This window comes from Panthera tigris, chromosome A3 (genome assembly GCF_018350195.1).
Source record: "Panthera tigris isolate Pti1 chromosome A3, P.tigris_Pti1_mat1.1, whole genome shotgun sequence".
In the NCBI taxonomy this organism is placed as follows: Eukaryota; Metazoa; Chordata; class Mammalia; order Carnivora; family Felidae; genus Panthera; species Panthera tigris.
The window spans coordinates 48,569,919-48,590,469 of record NC_056662.1 but is presented as its reverse complement, the minus strand read 5'-3'; the positions used below and the strand labels follow the sequence as shown (position 1 = coordinate 48,590,469).

General features: G+C 41.0%; 1 pseudogene; it reads left to right on the top strand.

Moving 5' to 3' along the window:
* The window catches only part of LOC122237109, a 188,277-nt pseudogene that overhangs the window by 4,917 nt on the left and 162,809 nt on the right, over positions 1-20,551 (top strand).

Here is a 20,551-nt window from a genome sequence, read left to right as displayed (position 1 = left end):
ATCCCTCTGGCGGGTCTGACTCTGTCCCCATGCCACAGGGCCCCTCCCAAACCGGATCTCCAAGGAAAAGCAAGCTGAACCTGCCCCTCCTGCCCCTGTGCACCTTGCTTATCCAGCTAATATGCCAGATCCCCAGCACCACAAGCCTGGCAGTGTGCAAGTAGCCCAGATGGGCCACACCATCCCACAGTGAATTCTGCCCCTAGAAGAGGGGAAGGGAAGGTACACACCAGTCTGACTGTGGCCCCAGCGGTGGGCAGGGGCAGACATCAGCTCTGACTGTGGCCCCGCCCATCGATGCAAGTTATTCAAGACAGCACAGGGGAAGTGCCCTGCAGTTTCCCACCACTCCAGGGACTATCCAAAATGATCAAATGGAAGAATTCCCCTCAAAAAAAGTCCAGGAAATAACAACAGCTAACGAACTGATCAAAAACAATTTAAACAATATAACAGAAAGTGAATTTAGAATAATAGTCCTAAAATTAAAGGCTGGGCTTGAAAACAGTATAAAGGACAACAGAGAATCTATTGCTACAGAGATCAAGGGACTAAAGAACAGCCAGAAGGAGCTAAAAAATTCTGTTAATGAGCTACAGAATAAAATGGAGATGACCACAGCTCAGATTGAAGAGGCAGAGGAGCGAATAGGTGAACTAGATATAAAATTATGGAAAAAAAAGAAGCTGAGAAAAAGAGAAATAAAAAAATCCAGGGGTGTGAGGGGAAAATACCCCACTTTAATACCCCACTTACAACAATGGATAGATCATCTAGATATGGTCAATAAAGAAACAAGGTCCCTGAATGATACATTGGATCAGATGGACTTGACAGATATATTTAGAACTCTGCATCCCAAAGCAATAGAATACACTTTCTTCTCGAGTGCACATGGAACATTCTCCAAGATAGATCACATACTGGGTCACAAAACAGCCCTTCATAAGTATACAAGAATTGATATCATACCATGCATACTTTCAGACCACAATGCTATGAAGCTTGAAATCAACCACAGGAAAAAGTCTGGAAAACCTCCAAAAGCATGGAGGTTAAAGAACACCTTACTAAAGAATGAATGGGTCAACCAGGCAATTAGAGAAGAAATTAAAAAAATATATGGAAACAAACGAAAAAGAAAATACAACAATCCAAACGCTTTGGGATGCAGCGAAGGCAGTCCTGAGAGGAAAATACATTGCAATCCAGGCCTATCTCAAGAAACAAGAAAAATCCCAAATACAAAAAGCTGACAGCACACCTAAAGGAACTAGAAGCAGAGCAGCAAAGACACCCCAAACCCACCAGAAGAAGAGAAATAATAAAGATCAGAGCAGAAATAAACAATATAGAATCTTAAAAAAACTCTAGAGCAGATCAACGAAACCAAGAGTTGGTTTTTTTAAAAAATAGACAAAATTGAGAAGCCTCTAGCCAGGCTTCTCAAAAAGAAAAGTGAGATAGCCCAAATAGATAAAATCATGAATGAAAATGGAATTATTACAACCAATTCCTCAGAAATACAAGCAATTATCAGGGAATACTATGAAAATTATATGCCAACAAACTGGACAACCTGGAAGAAATGGAATTCCTAAACACCCACACACTTCCAAAACTCAAACAGGAGGAAATAGAAAGCTTGAACAGACCCATAACCAGTGAAGAAATTGAATAAGTTATCAAAGATCTCCTAGCAAATAAGAGTCCAGGACCAGATGGCTTCCCAGGGGAATTCTACCAGACATTTATAGCAGAGATAATACCTATCCTTCTCAAGCTATTCCAAAAAATAGAAAGGGAAGGAAAACTTCCAGACTGATTCTATGAAGCCAGTATTACTTTGATTCCTACACCAGACAGAGACCCAGTAAAAAAAGAGAACTACAGGCCAATATTCCTGATGAATATGGATATAAAAATTCTCAATAAGATACTAGCAAATCGAATTCAACAGCATATAAAAAGAATTATTCACCATGATCAAGTGGGATTCATTCCTGGGCTGCACGGCTGGTTCAACATTCACAAAATCATTCAACGTGATACATCACATTAATAAAAGAAAAAATAAGAACCATATGATCCTGTCAATCGATGCAGAAAAAGCATTTGACAAAATTCAGCATCCTTTCTTAATAAAAATCCTCGAGAAAGTCGGGATAGAAGGAACATACTTAAACATCATAAAAGCCATATATGAAAAGCTCACAGCTAATATCATCCTCAATGGGGAAAAACTGAGAGCTTTCCCCCTGAGATCAGGAACACGACAGGGATGTCCACTCTCACTGCTGTTGTTTATCATAGTGTTGGAAGTCCTAGCATCAGCAATCAGACAACAAAAGGAAAACAAAGGCATCAAAATTGGCAAAGATGAAGTCAAGCTTTCACTTTTTGCAGATGACATGATATTATACATGGAAAGTCCGATAGACTCCACCAAAAGTCTGCTAGAACTGATACATGAATTCAGCAAAGTTGCAAGATACAAAATCAATGTAGAGAAATCAGTTGCATTCTTATACACTAATAATGAAGCAACAAAAAGACAAATAAAGAAACTGATCCCATTCACAATTGCACCAAGAAGCATAAAATACCTAGGAATAAACCTAACCAAAGATGTAAAAGATCTGTATACTGAAAACTATAGAAAACTTATGAAGGAAATTGAAGAAGATATAAAGAAATGGAAAAACATTCCGTGCTCATGGATTGGAAGAATAAATATTGTTAAAATGTCAATACTACCTAAAGCTATCTACACATTCAATGCAATCCCCATCAAAATTGCACCAGCATTCTTCTCAAAGCTAGAACAAGCAATCCTATAATTTGTATAGAATCACAAAAGGCCCTGAATAGTCAAAGTAATTTTGAAGAAGAAGACCAAAGCAGGAGGCATCACAATCCCAGACTTTAGCCTCTACTACAAAGCTGTAATCATCAAGACGGCATGGTATTGGCACAAAAACAGACACATAGACCAATGGAATAGAATAGAAACCCCAGAACTAGACCCACAAATGTATGGCCAACTCATCTTTGAGAAAGCAGGAAAGAATATCCAATGGAAAAAAAGACAGTCTCTTTAACAAATGGTGCTGGGAGAACTGGACAGCAACATGCAGAAGGCTGAAACTAGACCACTTTTTTACACCATTCACAAAAAGAAACTCAAAATGGATAAAGGACCTGAATGTGAGACAGGAAACCATCAACCCCTTAGAGGAGAAAGCAGGAAAAGACCTCTCTGACCTCAGCCACAGCAATTTCTTACTTGACACATCCCCAAATGCAAGGGAATTAAAAGCAAAAATGAACTATTGGGACCTCATGAAGATAAAAAGCTTCTGTACAGCAAAGGAAACAATCAACAAAAGTAAAAGGCAACCAACGGATTGGGAAAAGATATTTGCAAATGACATATCAGACAAAGGGCTAGTATCCAAAATCTAGAAAGAGCTCACCAAACTCCACACACGAAAAGCAAATAATCCAGTGAAGAAATGGGCAGAAGACATGAATAGACACTTCTCTGAAGAAGACATCCAGATGGCCAACAGGCACATGAAAAGATGCTCAACGTCGCTCCTCATCAGGGAAATACAAATCAAAACCACACTCAGATATCACCTCACGCCAGTCAGAGTGGCCAAAATGAACAAATCAGGAGCGCATAGATGCTGGAGAGGATGTGGAGAAATGGGAATGCTCTTGCACTGTTGGTGGGAATGGAACCTGGTGCAGCCAGTCTGGAAAACAGTGTGGAGATTCCTCAAAAAATTAAAAATAGACCTACCCTATGACCCAGCAATAACTCTGCTAGGAATTTACCCAAGGGACACTGGAGTTCTGATACATAGGGGCACTTGTACCCCAATGTTTATAGCAGCACTCTCAACAATAGCCAAATTGTGGAAAGAGCCTAAATTTCCTTCAACTAATGAATGGATAAAGAAATTGTGGTTTATATACACAATGGAGTACTACATGGCAATGAGAAAGAATGAAATATGGCCCTTTGTAGCAACATGGATGGAACTGGAGAGTGTGATGCTACGTGAAATAAGCCATACAGAGAAAGATACCATATGTTTTCACTCTTATGTGGATCCTGAGAAACTTAACAGAAACCCATGGGGGAGCCGAAGGAAAAAAAAAAAGGAGGTTAGAGTGGGAGATAGCGAAAGCATAAGAGACTCTTAAAAACTGGGAACAAACTGAGGGTGATGGGAGGTTGGAGGAAGGGGAGAGTAGGTGATGGGCATTGAAGAGGGCATCCTTTGGGATGAGCACTGGGTGTTGTATGGAAACAAATTTGACAATAAATTTCATATAAAAAAAAGCAGAAAAATAAATAATAAATAAATAAACAAATAAATAATAAATAAATAGATAAAAACATTAAAAAAATAAAAAAAATAAAATAAGAGAAATTTAAATTACAAAATAAAAAAAAAAACCAGACACATAGATCAATGTAATAGAGTAGGGAACCTAGAAATGGGCCATCTTTTAAAAACCATTGTGAAAATGGTTCTTTCTATGATTGTTGTCGTCATTGTCTTCTCCTCTTTCTGCTCCTCATTGTTGTCCTTCTTCTCCGCCTCCACCTTACCCTTTTTCTTCTCCTTTTATTCTTTCTCCTCCTTTTCCTTCTTCTTATTTCTGGGCTAAACGAAGACATGATATTCCCACAACAATATTGCTCTATCTTAAAATCTATGATAAATAGATACCTGCATATCCACCAGTATTCTTCATAAATAAATCCCACAAGTGGAGTGCATGTTCATTCTTCTTAGAGTATTCAGGTCTGAAAGTCTTAGAAAAAACAGTGATAAAGAAAAGTATGCTGAAATACAATAAATTTGAGAAAGAATCCCTGTTGCTTTAGCCGTAGGTCCACCAAGTCCTCTTTTTCTGTCATATGTCACCATTTGTAGGGGTAGTCCTGATCTCTAGAAATTAAAGATTGCTGGTCAATCCCAATGTGCACTTTGTGAGAGGTGGCTCCCAGATAGAATGGCCAGTGTCCACTCATTTATTTTGGGTTAAGATGGGGAGATCATTCTTACCTTCCCATAAGCAGAATTATGACATTAGTGTCTCTTATTGTTAGCTAGGCACCTATGCTTTTTTCAAAGCAAAGTTCAAATTTCATAGGCTTTCCTCACTATCCTAGTTTTCATTAATATTGCTCACCACTGAATTCTTAAATCAGATGCTGGATTTTTGTGCTGGACACTTGGATCTTTTTAACACAATGTCAACATGCTGGTCACATTATCATGCTTATTATCTCCTCAAAAATATAGTTGTTACCACAGATAGGATTCATTTCTTCTCCTTTTTTCTGCTTCTCAGTGCCTGCCATGACACCTTATATGTAGTAAGTTATCAGTAAATTCAAGAAGATTGAGAATTAAAAGTTACCAACTGAATCAATTCATCATCCAGGTGAAGAGTGGCATTATCCTAAGAATATCTACCTTCTAGGTTCACCCAACACAGAAATATCTTACGTCTATTCACCACTCTACAACATAGTAAATCAAACACATGAACTATCACATTTTCTTTTTTTAAATGTTTATTTCTTTTTGACAGAGAGAAAGACAGGGAGTAAATGTGGGGGAGGGGCAGAGAGAGAGGTGGGCAGAGGATTCAAAGAGGGCTCCATGCTGACAGCAGACAGCTCAATGTGGGGCTCGAACTCATGAGTGTGAGATCATGATTTGAGCCAAAGTCGGAGGCTTAACTGACTGAGCCACCCGAACGTCCCAGAATTATTACATTTTCAAGAAGTAATAGGTAAACCAATGTCCACCTCTGTGCTCTCCCAAATGCAGATACTGTTTTGTCATTGTTGGTTCAGGTGGTTATTTGGGAGCTAATTCCAGGAAGCATAAGTGAGAAAGAGGGGATGAGAGCAGACAGGAAATCTACAAAGTTCACCTTACTGAGCTGGTGACTGCTTTGGCTGATGAGTCTTTGTCTCCCTGGGATCTATGAGTAACCTGACAAAATTCACCTAAGAGCTATCCCTGTAAGGATGAGACTGAGAATGTATCAACTGGCTTCTAGTCTTCATAGGTAGTAGTTGCCTCTGGGGACATTAACAACTACACTACATCACCAGCTCCCACACCCCTATGATGCTCCCATGCTGAAGCTGTGGGTGGACTGAGGAGCTTCTGTGGCATAGAGAAGGCCCTGAAACTAAAAGCAGAGAGCCCTTTTCAATCCCTTGAAGTAAAACCTACTGGTGTGCACAGAGCTGCTTTGCACAGCTGCACTGACATCAGGTTGTCTGTGGGGCTGGGATGGAAGAGGTGTTTGATTCATAGAAATATTGCTTGATTTTCAGAGAGAAAGGCTAAGACACACACACACACACACACACACACACACACAAAATGACTTAAGCTGTTCACCTAAGACTCAACTGAAAAGAGATCAGGGATTAGATTTCGCTCTTGAAATTTTATCCTAAGCCTGAGTCTGATTTTGAGTTTTATAAAATTGGATTGATGTAGTTTAACTTAATATAGTGCTTTGGCAGCAGTCCACGAGGACTTTCAGACTCAAGAATTAGAGCATCTGCCAAAGGCCAGTTTTTTGACTTCTGAGAGATCTGTTTGAATTAGCAGATCTGCATACTCCAGCAAAAGGAGTAGATGTGTCATGTGAGGCCTGCTCACCAACACTGAGGGGGTCCTGAAGACCTACCCTTCATCACTACTGTGAGAGTGGAATCAGTGAGAGGGCCCCTATGTCCATTAAGAGCTCAATGTTCACTCTTCTCTTCAGGCTAGACTTTACGGTGTGAACTATAGACAGTGGATTGGGACATCTAAATGTAGAGGGAGTAGTTGGACCCCAAAGGGGCAGGAACCAAGTGGCAGCACTCATCCATCAAAGGCAAGTTGGACATGGTTACTGCAATGAATGACAAAGTCTAAGTAGCCATCAGAATACTTTGGCTTAAGTAGACCTATGGTGTTGGCTAGTTCATTAGCATTCCTAGAAGAGCAATTGATGGGGAGCCTACTAAATCTTACTTTATCAGTATAAGCACAAAATTCTAGATCAAGTGAACAAAATATGAGCTTGAGTCATAAAAACAGAAAGTCATAGCCCCTCAATCAATACCCAACTTTGAGCCGGTTTATAGACCCAGAACCTCTTGAAAAAAAAGAAGGCTAGGTCCCTTTGAGGGAGGACTCTATATCTATATCTATATCTATATCTATATCTATATCTATCTATCTATCTATATATATATATATTTGTTAATATTTCTCTCAGCCTTCCCCAATGGGACCTATTTTATTTTACCAGGAAAGCTGTAAATTAGTAAAAAAAAAATAATAATCAGTTCTTTTCTGGGACTACTGGACACTGGCTGCACACTGACACTAATTCCAGGAGGCCCAAAATGTTATGTGGTCCACCAGTCAGAGCAGGAATTTATGGAGGTCAGGTGATCAATGAAGTTTTGACTCTGATCTTTTTCACAGTGTTCCCAGTGGCTCTCCAAACCCATCCTGTGGTTATTCCCCCAGTTCTAGAATGCATAATTGAAAAATATATGCTCAGCTGGTGGCAGAATTCCAATGTTCACCTGACCTGTGGAGTGAGGATTATTATGGTGGAAAAGGCCAAGTGGAACCCACTAGGACTGCCTTTACCCAGGAAAATAGTAAATCCCAAGCAGTACCACATTCCTGGAGGGATTTTGGTAACAGTGCCCAAGCAAGGCCCTGAAAGATGCACAGGTGGTGATTTGTACCACATCCCCATTCAATTCATTTATTCGGCCTATGCAGAAGACAGATGGATCTTGTATAATGGCAGTGGATTATCACAAGCTCCAGCAGGTGGTGACTCCAATGGCAGTTGCTATCCAGAACATCTGGATAGCATTTCATTGTTTGAGCAAATTAACATATTCCCTGGTACCTGGTATGCAGCTGGGACACACTTTATTCTCCATCCTTGTTCAACAGAAAGCACTAGAAGCGGTTTGCTTTCAGCTGGCAAGACCAACAACACACTATCACCTTCCTGCCTCAGGGGATTATCAACTCTTTAGCGCCTAGCCATAATTTAGTTTGCAAGATCTTGATTGCTTTTCCCCTCTACAAGATATCAAACTGGCCTATCACACTGATGAAATTATGTTAATTGGACCTAGTGAGCTAGAAGTCTGTATTACTGATAACATTATGCTGATTGGACCTAGTGAGCAAGAAGGAACAACTACTCTAGACTTCTGGTAAGGCATTTAAATGCCAGGGGGTGGGAAATAAAACTGACTAAAATTCAGAAGTTTCTATCTCAGTGAAGTTTCTATGGAACAGAGATGTGGGGCATGTTGAGATCTTCCTTCTGATGTGAAGGGTAAGTTATTGCATCTGGCCCCTCTTTCAACCAAAAAAGAGGTACAATACCTAGTGAGGCTCTGGAATTTGGAGGTAGTACATTTCTCATTTGGATGTGTTACTCTCTCCCATGTACCAAATGGTCTGAAAACTGCTAGTTTGAATGGGACCCAGAACAAGAGAAGGCTTGCAACAAGTTTGTTATTTGCTCTGCGCTTTGGGTCATATAATCCAGCAGATCTGCTGGTGCTTGAAGTGTCAGAAGCAAATAGGGATACTGTTTGGAGCCTTTGACAGGTTCTGTATGTATGAATAGCAGTACAGGACTTTGGGATTCAGAGCAAAGTATTGCCATCCATCAAGGATAACTACTCTCCTTTTGAGTGACAGCTCTTGGCTCATTACTGGATCTTAGGAGAGACTGGGAAAATAAGTAAGCTACATGAACAAGTGGCCCAAATGGTCATGGTTTCCTCTTCTGTCACAGTTTCTTCTTTCTCTCACCTCACATATGGCCTCATGGAAAGCTTCTTACAATTAGTTGACAGAATAAGAGAAGTCAGGCCTGGTTTACATATATCTCTGCATTATATGCAGGCACTATCACTGGAAGTGATTATCTATCATCTATCTATCTATCTACCACTTCCAGTGATACATATATATCTATATATCTATATCTATATCTATATCTATATCTATATCTATATCTATATCTATCTATATGTATCTATCTATCTATCTATCTATCTTCTGAAGAATCCTGACTACCACAAGGAATGAGCTTTGTTAAGCCCCTCCTGAGCTCTCCCTTAGTGAGGAGAGGTCTTCTCACAGTATCTCTCTAGCTGACCCAGAGAATGGAGTAGATTGTTCTAATGTCAGTTCAAGAAGCACACTTTGTCAGCCCATCACACTACTGTGATCTAAGCTTACCTGTTGAGTCCTGCTGATGGCCTGAGCTTGCAGGATGCTTGACTACCAACAAGCTCTGGGGATTGCTGAGTGTTCCTACTATATTTGTCCCCACCTAATAGCACAGAGACACTGACCAAGAAACTGCAAGAGATGCTGGGGGAAGTACATCTGAAGTGCAGCCCATGCCTTGGGACCAACCACATCCTCTTGCCCATTTGGCTTCCTGGAGCACATGCCAACTTACACTTGCCAGTCTCTGTACTGTGGGCCTGACAAGATTCTCCACAGTGCTGGCATTCACCTCTTTGTAACAACCTACAACAATGACAATGGAAGATATACACCTCACCCCCCTTGGTGGGATGACTCTTGGAACTTGATTACACTGATAATCTACACTGATTATCAGGTGGCCCTATAGGCTTGAGCCCCTGTCACCACAGTGTATACTGGCTTAACAACAGACACTTCCTCATCATCCATTTCTTGCCTGTTTCCCTTTCCAAAAGGATGTTTCTGTTATTGATGTTTCTGTGGCCTCTGGATAAACTGTTATCACTTGAGTCTATGTCTCAGGTTTGCCTCAAGGGGAACTCACATGAAGACAGGCAGGCTGTGGTGAGGGATGTGATGGGGTGAGACATCCTATTTTTGTGTCCATCAGACTTGGGCAGAGGGAGCCAATGCCCGCAGAGCAGGGATGCAGTGGCACCCAGGTCCTGCCGTGTTGCCCCTCACAAGGATAATAATACTCATTTTGATAGCAACAATCACACCTATTGTGAAGCCACTACCATTCAGATCTTGCTAGACTTAATCCACATGACAATGCTGACTTTTCTTGCTGTTGAGAAAATCACACCTCAGAGAGATTAAGAAACTGAAGTTCTCAGGTAGAAAGTGGTGTAGATGGATTAGAATTTAGATGTAAGTGACTTAATGATTGTCTAAAGTTCTTTCTTCCTTCTTGAGGTCTTACCTGACCTGTCCAGTCTAAGATAATACAAAGTACTCAGGCAGAAAGTGTCAGGTAGATAGGGACACGGTGGTGACCAGATAGAGCCTATTTCACTGCCTGCCAAAACTATGCAGACACATTGATACATGCAGTTCTGGCACATGGTGAGCTTCCTCCTGACACAAAAGACATTACTGATGAGACGTTATGTATGAAAGGTCTATCTAAAATACAGTAATTACAACATAATTTATCGTAAGAAATATTGGACACAACCCAAATGCTGTATATTTGGTGATTGGACAAACTGCTAAATTCATTAGCACAATACTAAATAGTACTACAATGAAATGTGAAATTATTAAATGGCAAGGGGAAATAAATGTCACATTCTAAGGGAAGAGACAGGTTTAAAAAGACACTAATAATGATGTATTATAAGTATTTATTGAAAAAAGTATTATATCAACACATATAAGTATATATAGATAAGATATATGACACTGATATAAGTGATAAAAGTGCCAGGAATCCCATGGGTCATGAGATTTACAGGGGCTTTTATTTTCCTGTTGGTCTTTACTTCATTTTCTACCACAAATTTGTAAATATATACATAACAAAATATTCTATGTTCCTTGACCAAAACTCAAAGGTAATTTCTGAGAGATGGTTTATTAAGTCGGAAAACTATTGAAGGAGTAAAATGCCTTTCGTAACGCCTGATGCTGGGCTTGATTTTCTATAAAGATGAACTTTTATCACTTTCTAGTAGAGAGGAAACCATTCTGATCCTATGAGAGATGAAGGCTAAGTGCCTACTTTCCTGAGCTCTAATGTGCCCTGTGCTGGAGACATCAGTTACTCCTCTCCCAGAGGGTTCCTTGGGATATATCTTACTTTATAAGGTTTCAGGAATAGCAAAGGATTCTGGAATTTCTGTCAAGAGTATTCCATCTGATCTTTCCTGGGATTCTTACCAGTCCCACAGGGTAAGGATACATGCCATCAATTGCACTCAGGTAGCTCATGGAAGGAGAACGAACTCAGAAAAATGCAATTGAGTTACAAGAAATTCAGTGATAGGAGAAGGAATAAAAACAATATAGAAGAGGATTCATTGCCTGTGCAAGTTCAGAGAACTGGCTCCTATTTTCTTGAAGAATTAGTTGGAATCTCCCCCACTCCCCAGAGCTTGATTCAGGTACAAATGTCCAGTGGAAAAATGGCTAAGAAAGATAAGATAAAGAGGCTTCTTCTCCATGTCTTTACCCATCCTCTGCTACTTTATAACTCTTGGACTTGGACAATGAAGAGTGGGCCACGCCTCTATAATTTGGAGTCTCCAGTCCAAATTACATCTTTTGGCTATGTTCTCAAGGTAGGAACAGAAGCATAGCAGGATTCATGTCCGTACCTACAAGATAACAGTGAATACTCTTATACCCATTTTGCACCTTCCTCTTCCTCTGCCCCAAGAAAGATATGGGTCAACAAAAGGTTGTCTCTCAAAGGCATAATTCAAAGTGAATATTGAGAAAAAGAGAAAAAAAAATAGGCTGACCATAACCAGATCAATATTCTCATTAACCCCCTTCCCACAACTTTGAATTCAGGTAAGGTTTGACTGAAAAACATATGGTCAAGTCTGCTGTTCAAATATTCACAGAGATTCTCCATAACTTGTTCAAAGGGATATAATAATAATTTCTCCACTTATGCTAAAGACTAATGGAAGATGCCATGTGGGAAGGCATGAATGTTAATAACATGATATTTTTGAGGATTTCCCGGTGGGGATCCAGGGATGGGGTGAAAGAAATGAATTACATTCGTCCCTCTCCCCAGACTGTTGCATAGATTATTGTTGTTCCTCTTTGGGATAAAACTAAATGATGATATATGAAGTGGTTTCCCTAAAGCCATGCATAGTGTTGATAAAGGTGTTGGGTCTACAGCCCAGGTTCCCTGACCGTACCCACTGTTCTTTCCTGCACACCACACTGGTTTCCTCATATTACACTCATTTCATAAAGTTTTGGTCTTGTCAAGAGTTTTTGCAATAACAGCCAACTGCTTAATGGTCCAAAAGAGAGAGGTATTCTGATAAGCCTATAGAAGGATGGCCCTCACAATGAACTCAGGCTTAACAAACAAATCATGCAGTTCTGTGAGCAACACAGCCTGACCAGATGTCATTTGTAGCTTAACACTTTTTTATTTATTAAATAAACCTGTGAGTATTATAATAAAATAATATGAATCAAAATAATAGTAATCAAAATGAACAAACTTCTTCTTGTTTGATATTTTGTTGTTCAACTTATAATTAACAAATGTCCTTCACAAATTAAGTAACTGATTAATAGACTCATTTGAAGGGGCAGCTGTGTGAATTTGCGTGTGAAAATGTTCCAGAGGGGTGAAACCCTTCAGAAGAAACCTATGACCATCTATACTTCTCAGGTATTTGAAAACTGAGAAATCACCTCTGTAGCTACCTTGAGTTGTTGAACATAGAGATGGAAGAACACATGCACATCTACTCTTCCTCACTTTATAGATGTGGAAGATGAATGCTGAAGTCATTAAATTAATGATGACTAGATCCAAGTCCAGGACTCAGACTTCAATCCACATTTGTACTCACTGCTGTGTGGAGGGGAATAGCCACAGTCACTGAGGGACTGTGGATAGGGATGCTGAAATGCCTTTCCACATCACAGTAATTTGTCCTGTGTACAACTCTGGCATAGACAGAAGTTCTTTAAAATGCTCCATGTGTTCTCCTGCATTACCCAGCATCTTCTGCAATTAAGTTGGGGTTATGTGATTGATTCTGACAAGTGGGTTGTGAACAGAAGTGATGCCTAAGACACTTCTGGACCAAAACTGTATCGTAGCCTTTGCTGTCTCCTGTACAGTGACCCTGGAAGCCATCTGCCTCTGTAGGGGTGCTGCAGCCAGAGAGAGTTTGGATCTCTGCATCATCAGGTGGTAGATGGTCTCATTAGCCTACCTCAGACTTTGAGTGAATTAGAAAAATAACCTGAATGTTCTAAGTGACTGAAGTTCATTCTTGTTACTGCAACATCTTAGAGCAACCTAACCAATATAACAACATTGTCCTAAAAAATATAGGTAATAAAAGGCGTCAGGGAAACTCACTATTAGACCTACTACAATGGTTCTCAATCTGTGGTTCCTAGACCAGCAGTATCAGCATCAACTGAAAAAACATTAGTTTCAAGCTCCATCCCAGTCCTATAGATTTATGTACTTAGAAATGTGTGTTTTAATAATTCTTCCTGGTAGTTCTGTTGCAGTCTAGAATTTGAGAGCCATTGAGCTAGAATATGACACATATCCACAGTTTACCAGGTACCTGTATTTGCAATAAGCACCTCAAGAGATGAACTACTTTCTGACTGAATTCACTAGTCCTTTCAGTGCACTCTCCTCTACCTCTAAGAACCTCTGAAAGCAAGAGCATCATTCCACATTTCCAGCTACCTTCTGTCTTTCAAAAAACTCATCAACTGATAATGGGTCAAACCCTAGACCAAAAGGAATAGGTTTAATCCCTCTTCCATATGGTACATATGGAAAATATTCACATATTTGAGGGCAGGCCCTGGGTTCTTTTAACTGATGATTTAACACCATCTTTTCTACAGGCAAGAGCCCCAGTTGTCAAGGGCAGAAATGCCATATTTCTGAGGAGGTGGAGGTGTATGCTTTCCAGGGAGGCCCCATAATTTACTCCTACACATTGGGTGTTTGGAGTAAAAGTTTAGAAATGACACAGAAGAGTACATGGGAAGGTGCTCATGATGTCACCATACCTGGAAAATCTATAGCTTCCTTCCAGACATGGTTACAATGGAGAGATAAGCAGGTTCCCTAGGCACAGGCAAGTAAATCCTCCACCAGACATGAAGGTCCACGGAGCCTGATAGACAGTATAATTCTTAACTTCCTTGAAATCTATCCATGAGCTCCATAAATCCTCAAGTTAATAATATCTACCCTGGAAGATCCAATGTAATTAAACGAGAGAAAACGTGGCCTTTAGAACTGTTTTCTCCAAATGTACCATTTTCATCAGTTTTCCAAAGGACTTGACTGTGAGATAAGCAGAAATCTTGGGGGCCTGCCAGGGGCCCAGGAGGGAGAGAGCTGACAGGAGGACTCACAGGTTGAATTAAGGCAGAGGGGAAGGTGCCAGCCTAGCTGGGAGTGCACATGAGGACCCCAGGCTGATCCAGCATTGCCAGTTCCTAAGACCTCCTCTAGCAGATGGTGCCAGTGCCCTACACTCCTCCTTGACTCCTTTCACTAGAGTTTGGTCCCCAAATGTCTGCCTCTGCATCTCTTTGCATGAGGGTCTCTTGGGAGGGCAGCTGGAAGAACCAAGGATCCAGCACCCATGAGCAGCAATCAACCAGTGATGGATGGGAATTAGTGGACAAATGTCCAGACCTCCCCCTACCAAAAGTGGGAAACCAGGAGGCACAGGTTTCCATGAAGGATCCCACAGAGGGAAACATTCTGATAATGGACACTTCTCTGACTCCCCAACAAGCCCTGTCTCACTCTCCTCCTCTCTTGCTCTATTTATGAATGGCAGCACCTCTGAAATAAGCCATATGCACTCATCTCAGGGCCGGTTTCTGAGGAACCCTAAGGAAGGCAACATTTTTCTAGCACCACCTTCCAAAGTGTCAGACAGGCAGTTGATGAAACCAGTGTGGGTAGTGACATGGGTTTCCAGGTGAGCTGTCTTGTGGGAGTGGTTCCTTGGGCAGAGCTGGGATGGGCAGCAAGGTCAAGCTTTTGGCAGGTGTCAGGCTAGTTGTAGCCTCACCCAGTGTACTGGAGTTCAGAGAAGTGCTCTGCAACCCAATGGGGAAAGGGACAATACGACCAAGAACCCAGTCTCCAGGTTCACCTGAGCTGGGGACACATGAGAGACCTTGTGGAAGAAGGCAGCTTGGGAGTAGGGTTGGATTCCTGGAAACACAAGAGGCCAGGTGCTGGGCAGTGCAATGGATGTCAACCACGTTGCCTTTGGAGCCCGTGCTTGCCAGTATCAGGGCTAGACAGGGCAGAAGTTTAAGGTGCAAAATACCTCTACACTTGGATGTATGCAGCATCTGACAGCAGTAGCTGAGGGCATGTTCTCTTGGTGCTGTAGGGAGGGGGCAGACAACATGGGTTCCAGAGGAAACAAAGGCTCCCAGCATGGCTCTGGCTACAAGCTTGGCATCTGAGCACCGTTTTGAGGGTGGGGAGAGCCAATGCTGAGCAGGGGCTACAGTGTCTGCTTGGGCCAGTGTGAGTTACAGCAGAATCAAGGAAACTCTTTTCCCCATGTGACCTCCAAGTACCAGGATCCCACACCAGGGGAAGTGTTCTATTTTCTCTGATAAACATTAGTTCCACAAAGGAAGGGAGGGAAGGAGTGAAGCACAGGATGAAGAAAAAGCAGATTCTCAGACACCATTGAACACACAGGGTGACAACCAACAGAAAGAAGGTAAAATGGAAGATCTGTAAAATAGGTGGAGAAGAGCTGGCACATCTAGGCTCTGAAAGTAACACTCCACCTTATCCCACTTCATTAGTGGAAGACCTAGGATGTTCTGAACACTTATTCTATAAAAAAAATCCTCACAGGTTGACAGTAGTATTTATTCTCCATAATAATTAGCGTGGATTTTAAATCTATCCAGGCGACACATAATAACCTTCCTAAGGAGAGTGACAACCAGATACAAGGAATGGCCAGCAGAGGTATAACATTTATTGGCCAGTGGACACTTCCATCCAGGGTCATCTGCTGTCATTGACATTTTTTTCCCAATTTAATAATATATCTGTGTCCTAAGAGCTGACTTTTGCTTAAACCCATCAATTAGGAAATGTCAGTTTGCATCTGATATGATTTATTTGGGTAGCAGTTTATCTCAACCTTCATTTAAATTGTTCATGACCATCTCAGATGGAACCCCATCAGTCATGGCATTTTCCACTCAATGCTTTGCCTGTGATGGTGGCCTTGGTTTTATTCCAAGAGTCTGCTAAGCAGGCTGCGATGGCCTTTCAGCTTACCTGTGACATTTTCATGAACACTAATAAGGAGTAGGGCTGCCCCCACCTCCCAGCTCCAAGAAAACTCTGACATCTGATCGGACATACATTCACTTCTGCCCTATGTTGCCAGTCAGAACTCAGGGCCCACATCCCCATCAGGAAGATCATATCTAAGTGTCTTGGGAGCTGAGCCTCTGTCTGTCTCTGTCTCTGTCTCTGTCTCTCTCTCTCTCTCACACACACACACAAACACACACCAATTCACATGCAATTTTATCATGTTCCTCCTGCAATCTGTTGTGGCAGGTTGAAATTAGCAAGGATCACACATTGCATGCAGGAATATGAGTGAGTGGTTGTTTTGGAATTAGCCTGAGCTGGAATCAATATTGAATCTGTCACATTATGTGACCTCTTTAAGTCACACTGGATTTTCTGTGTAATGCAGAACATCTAAGTACTTGCTTCCTAAAGTGGTTATAAGAATTAAAAGAGATACTGCATGAAAGGGGCTTAGTGCATACCTCATTCATTGTTTAAACTGATTTTTTAACTCTTAAAATATAACCGATGAGTGGACCATGGAACTAGTTTAGTGCACTGCAGCCAACATTACTAAAAAGTGTCAGACTAAAATAGAAGATATCAGAGTGCATTAAATAAAATGAGGCTAAGTATTTACAGCATGTTCTATTTTCAAAAATTATTCTCAATAAGATCCCTCATCCCATGTGTTCTTCTAGAATGGAAACTTTAAGCTCTACCACCAGAATGTGAAGTCTAATTTCCCCTCCTATGAATCGGAGGAAGGCTGTGATTACTTGGAGCAACAATATATGCTGGAAGCGATCTGTGATTTCTTAGTTATTTCTTAGACTGTGTTATAAAAATACCATTTATACCTTGTTAACTAGAACCTTTAATCTTGGAGCACACAGCTGTCATGTTACAAGTTAGTCTACTCCAAGACTGCCACATTGTGAGAAAGCCCACACCACATGCAAAGGCCACATATAGGTCCTCCAATCCTAGGCCCTGAGCCATCCAAGCCTCAAGATTAACCCATCTGCCAGCTGGTAACCATTGAGTGGCTTCACTTGGTGCTACAAGGAGCAAAGTAATTGCCCAGCTAAAGCCCAATTAAATCCTTGTCCATGGAATCTATGAGTAGAACACAATGGTAACTGTGTTGGATCTACATTTTTCAGTAACTTGTTATTTAAGTATGCATCATGGGTAACAAAGTAAAAAGTATTCTTCACTATGTGTCTCACACTTAAATTTTTTTTTTTGAAAAACTTCTGATTTAGCCCAAAGTGAGTGCTCAAGTGTTCAATACATGCTAGCTGTAATTACCTTAAATTGTTTTAGGTTTGCCAAGATTTCTGATAATTCTTAAGTTTTTACCCTTACAATAATTGTATATGTAACATTGAGCAAGTCACTTTATTTCTCTGTAACCGTTTTCCCACCTATACATTGGGGATAACAGGACCTACCTTGAAGGGATGTTTTGAAATTTAACATTTGTTACAAATGAGTTAATGTTTGTAATATTTCAGAACTATGCCTAGAAAAGGGAAAGCCCTACATAAGGGTCTTTTAAATAGAATGTGTGAGTCACTGGGTGGGAATTATCTTTGTGGTACTGATAAGGGAAATAGGAGTAAGAAAAACTAAGAGACTTGTCCAATGCAAGAGTCAGTAGTGGGAGAAACAGAATTTGAGCTGAAGTCTTCTGGATATGCAGTGGTATTTTTGCAGCATTTAGTGGGATCTGTAGGTTCCCACTCAATAGTGTGATGGAATCAGTGCATTTCATACCTCCCCATTCAGTCTGAGAATTCTGAGTTAGGTGCTCCAGAGTAATATAACCAGGTATATGCATAAACTCCTATAGAAGGCATAGAAAAGGAAATTTGTTATGATCATTGGCTCATGAGAATATGGAGGCTGAGAATTTCCATGACCTGATATTTATGGGCTGTAGACCCAAGAAAGCCAGTATGTGAATATGAAGGCCTATAAACCTGAGTTGCTTATAGTATAAATCCAAGTCTGAGAGCAGAAGATCAAAGGAAGAAATCAAATTCCCCTTTAGAAAAGCAATTACCTGTTACATCTCAACCCAAATCATAGAGATTGTAGCACCATCAGTCTCAGATGCCAGAAACAGCCCTCACTGAGGGACTGCACATCTAATTTGCAAATTAGAAACTAAAAAAAAGCTAAGATTACACACCTGGGTCTATGTTTTATAGGTTTGGCAGAAATGTCTTTTTCATACTTCCTTGATTTGGGTCCAAATATCCATTTGGTCCAGCCATTGAAGTTTGCACTCTGACTCAATCTGACATTTACCTTTTGGACTGACACAGCAGTGTTGTACATCAACTCCAGTATCCAGAGAACAAAGACAGCAGGGCCCTGCTACACTAACCTGACAAAATTCTAGAAATGCAAATAGAAGATGAATTTCTTTTGAAGAGAACTGAGCGTGTGTGTTGTGGTCTCCCTCTGAGCACAGCCCACATGGATTTCTGGAAACTGTAGAAAATAAGAGAAAGATGGGGCTTACTGAGCCACATCAAAGAAAGCAGAAGCAGATGGTGCTGTGGATCCAGGGATCCTGTGTGTCATCAGAGGTCAAAAGGCAAGTACATTTCCCACACCTCACTCACATGGGAAGTACTTGAATAATAAACTACCAGGTTTTTGGTGAAGGCTGATTCAGAAGCTGACCTCTTGCTAAGTTGTGTCCTCAGGGAAAAGCTGCCTGGTATTCTACAGAGTTTTCTTCTGGGTTCAGAACATGATTTCCCAGAATTACAGTCTGGTGCATTATAGTCTACATAGTAAAGTAAAGACCTCTAACACATGTCTCAAAATCACCTTGCAAGAACAAGTTGAAATATAAACTCTCAAATCAACAAATATGTTTATTCCTGACTTTGTGAAAAGATTTTATAATATCTGAGACAGAACTTTCCCTGTTTGAAATCTTACAGGTTTGGCACAATAAGCCTGGAGAACATAATAGAAGAGCCATTATACTCAAGGAAGATTTGATGATGAAGAAAAGGCTTGAGCACAACTTTGCAACTTTCTATTAATCAGAAGTCTGAGTGTACGTATTGATGGAAGCTCTACTGTGCAAGACTGGAAATATCCTTTCCTTCATCTGAAGCCTTAGGCTCATTTTGCCCTTCAATATGGGTAAAGTTGTTAGCAGATGCTTAATATCTTTTCTTAGAGTTCACATTCCTAGCATTTGATGGCTTTAGATCAAGCCTGGTAGGAAAATCCCACAAAGTATAAGAAAAGGTTTATTGAGCCAACATTCATAGAAGGAAAGCAATCCCTCAAATTGGAAATCTATTGTCCATTCTGACTTCACAGCCTGAAGTATGCATTTCTCCCTCTGAAAACAGGGATGTCATCCTTGTTCTTGAACAAGATTATGTCAGTATCTCTGTCGGTGAAATGTTTGAGGATTCTCTTGAGTAAGGAGTTCCATTAGCACCTGCAGCTTTCCTGTGGGAAGAAGCTGGGATTGACATGGCTGGAACTCCACACTAGACTAGAGACATCCTGTTGCATCAATTAGCCATTAAGGTGAGTCAATAAAATGCATTACAATGAATTTGAGTCTTGATAATCATCAAAATTGTGTTCATACTGTATCAGGGTGCTGATTAAGTGGCTTCAATGGCAAATGCCCAATGCTGTGCTTCTGTGGATCCATCCCGCTGAAGGGCCTGTCTCCCTCCTGGTGCTGCAGGGCCCCTCCTGCAGGGGACCACCAATGGCAAAGCTCCTAAGTCTGCCCCTCCTATCCCTGTACACTTTATGGATCCACCCTGGCTACGCCCTTGTCCAGATCCCATCAAAGAAGCACCACAAGCCTGGCATGTGCAAGCTGCCCAGACAGGGGCCACAACACTCCACAGAGAGTTGTGCCCCTGGGAGAGGGGAAGATAAGGTACACACCAGTCTGATCGTGTTCCCAGCAGTGGGCTGGGGGTAGACATTGGGTCTGACTGTTGCCCTGCCCACTAATGCAAGTTTCTCCGTGCAGCACAGGGGAAGTGCCCTGAAGTTTGGAGCTACCTCAGGGACTAGCCAAAATGACAAAAGGGAAGAATTCTCCTCAAAAGAAACTCAAGGAAGTAACAACAGCTAA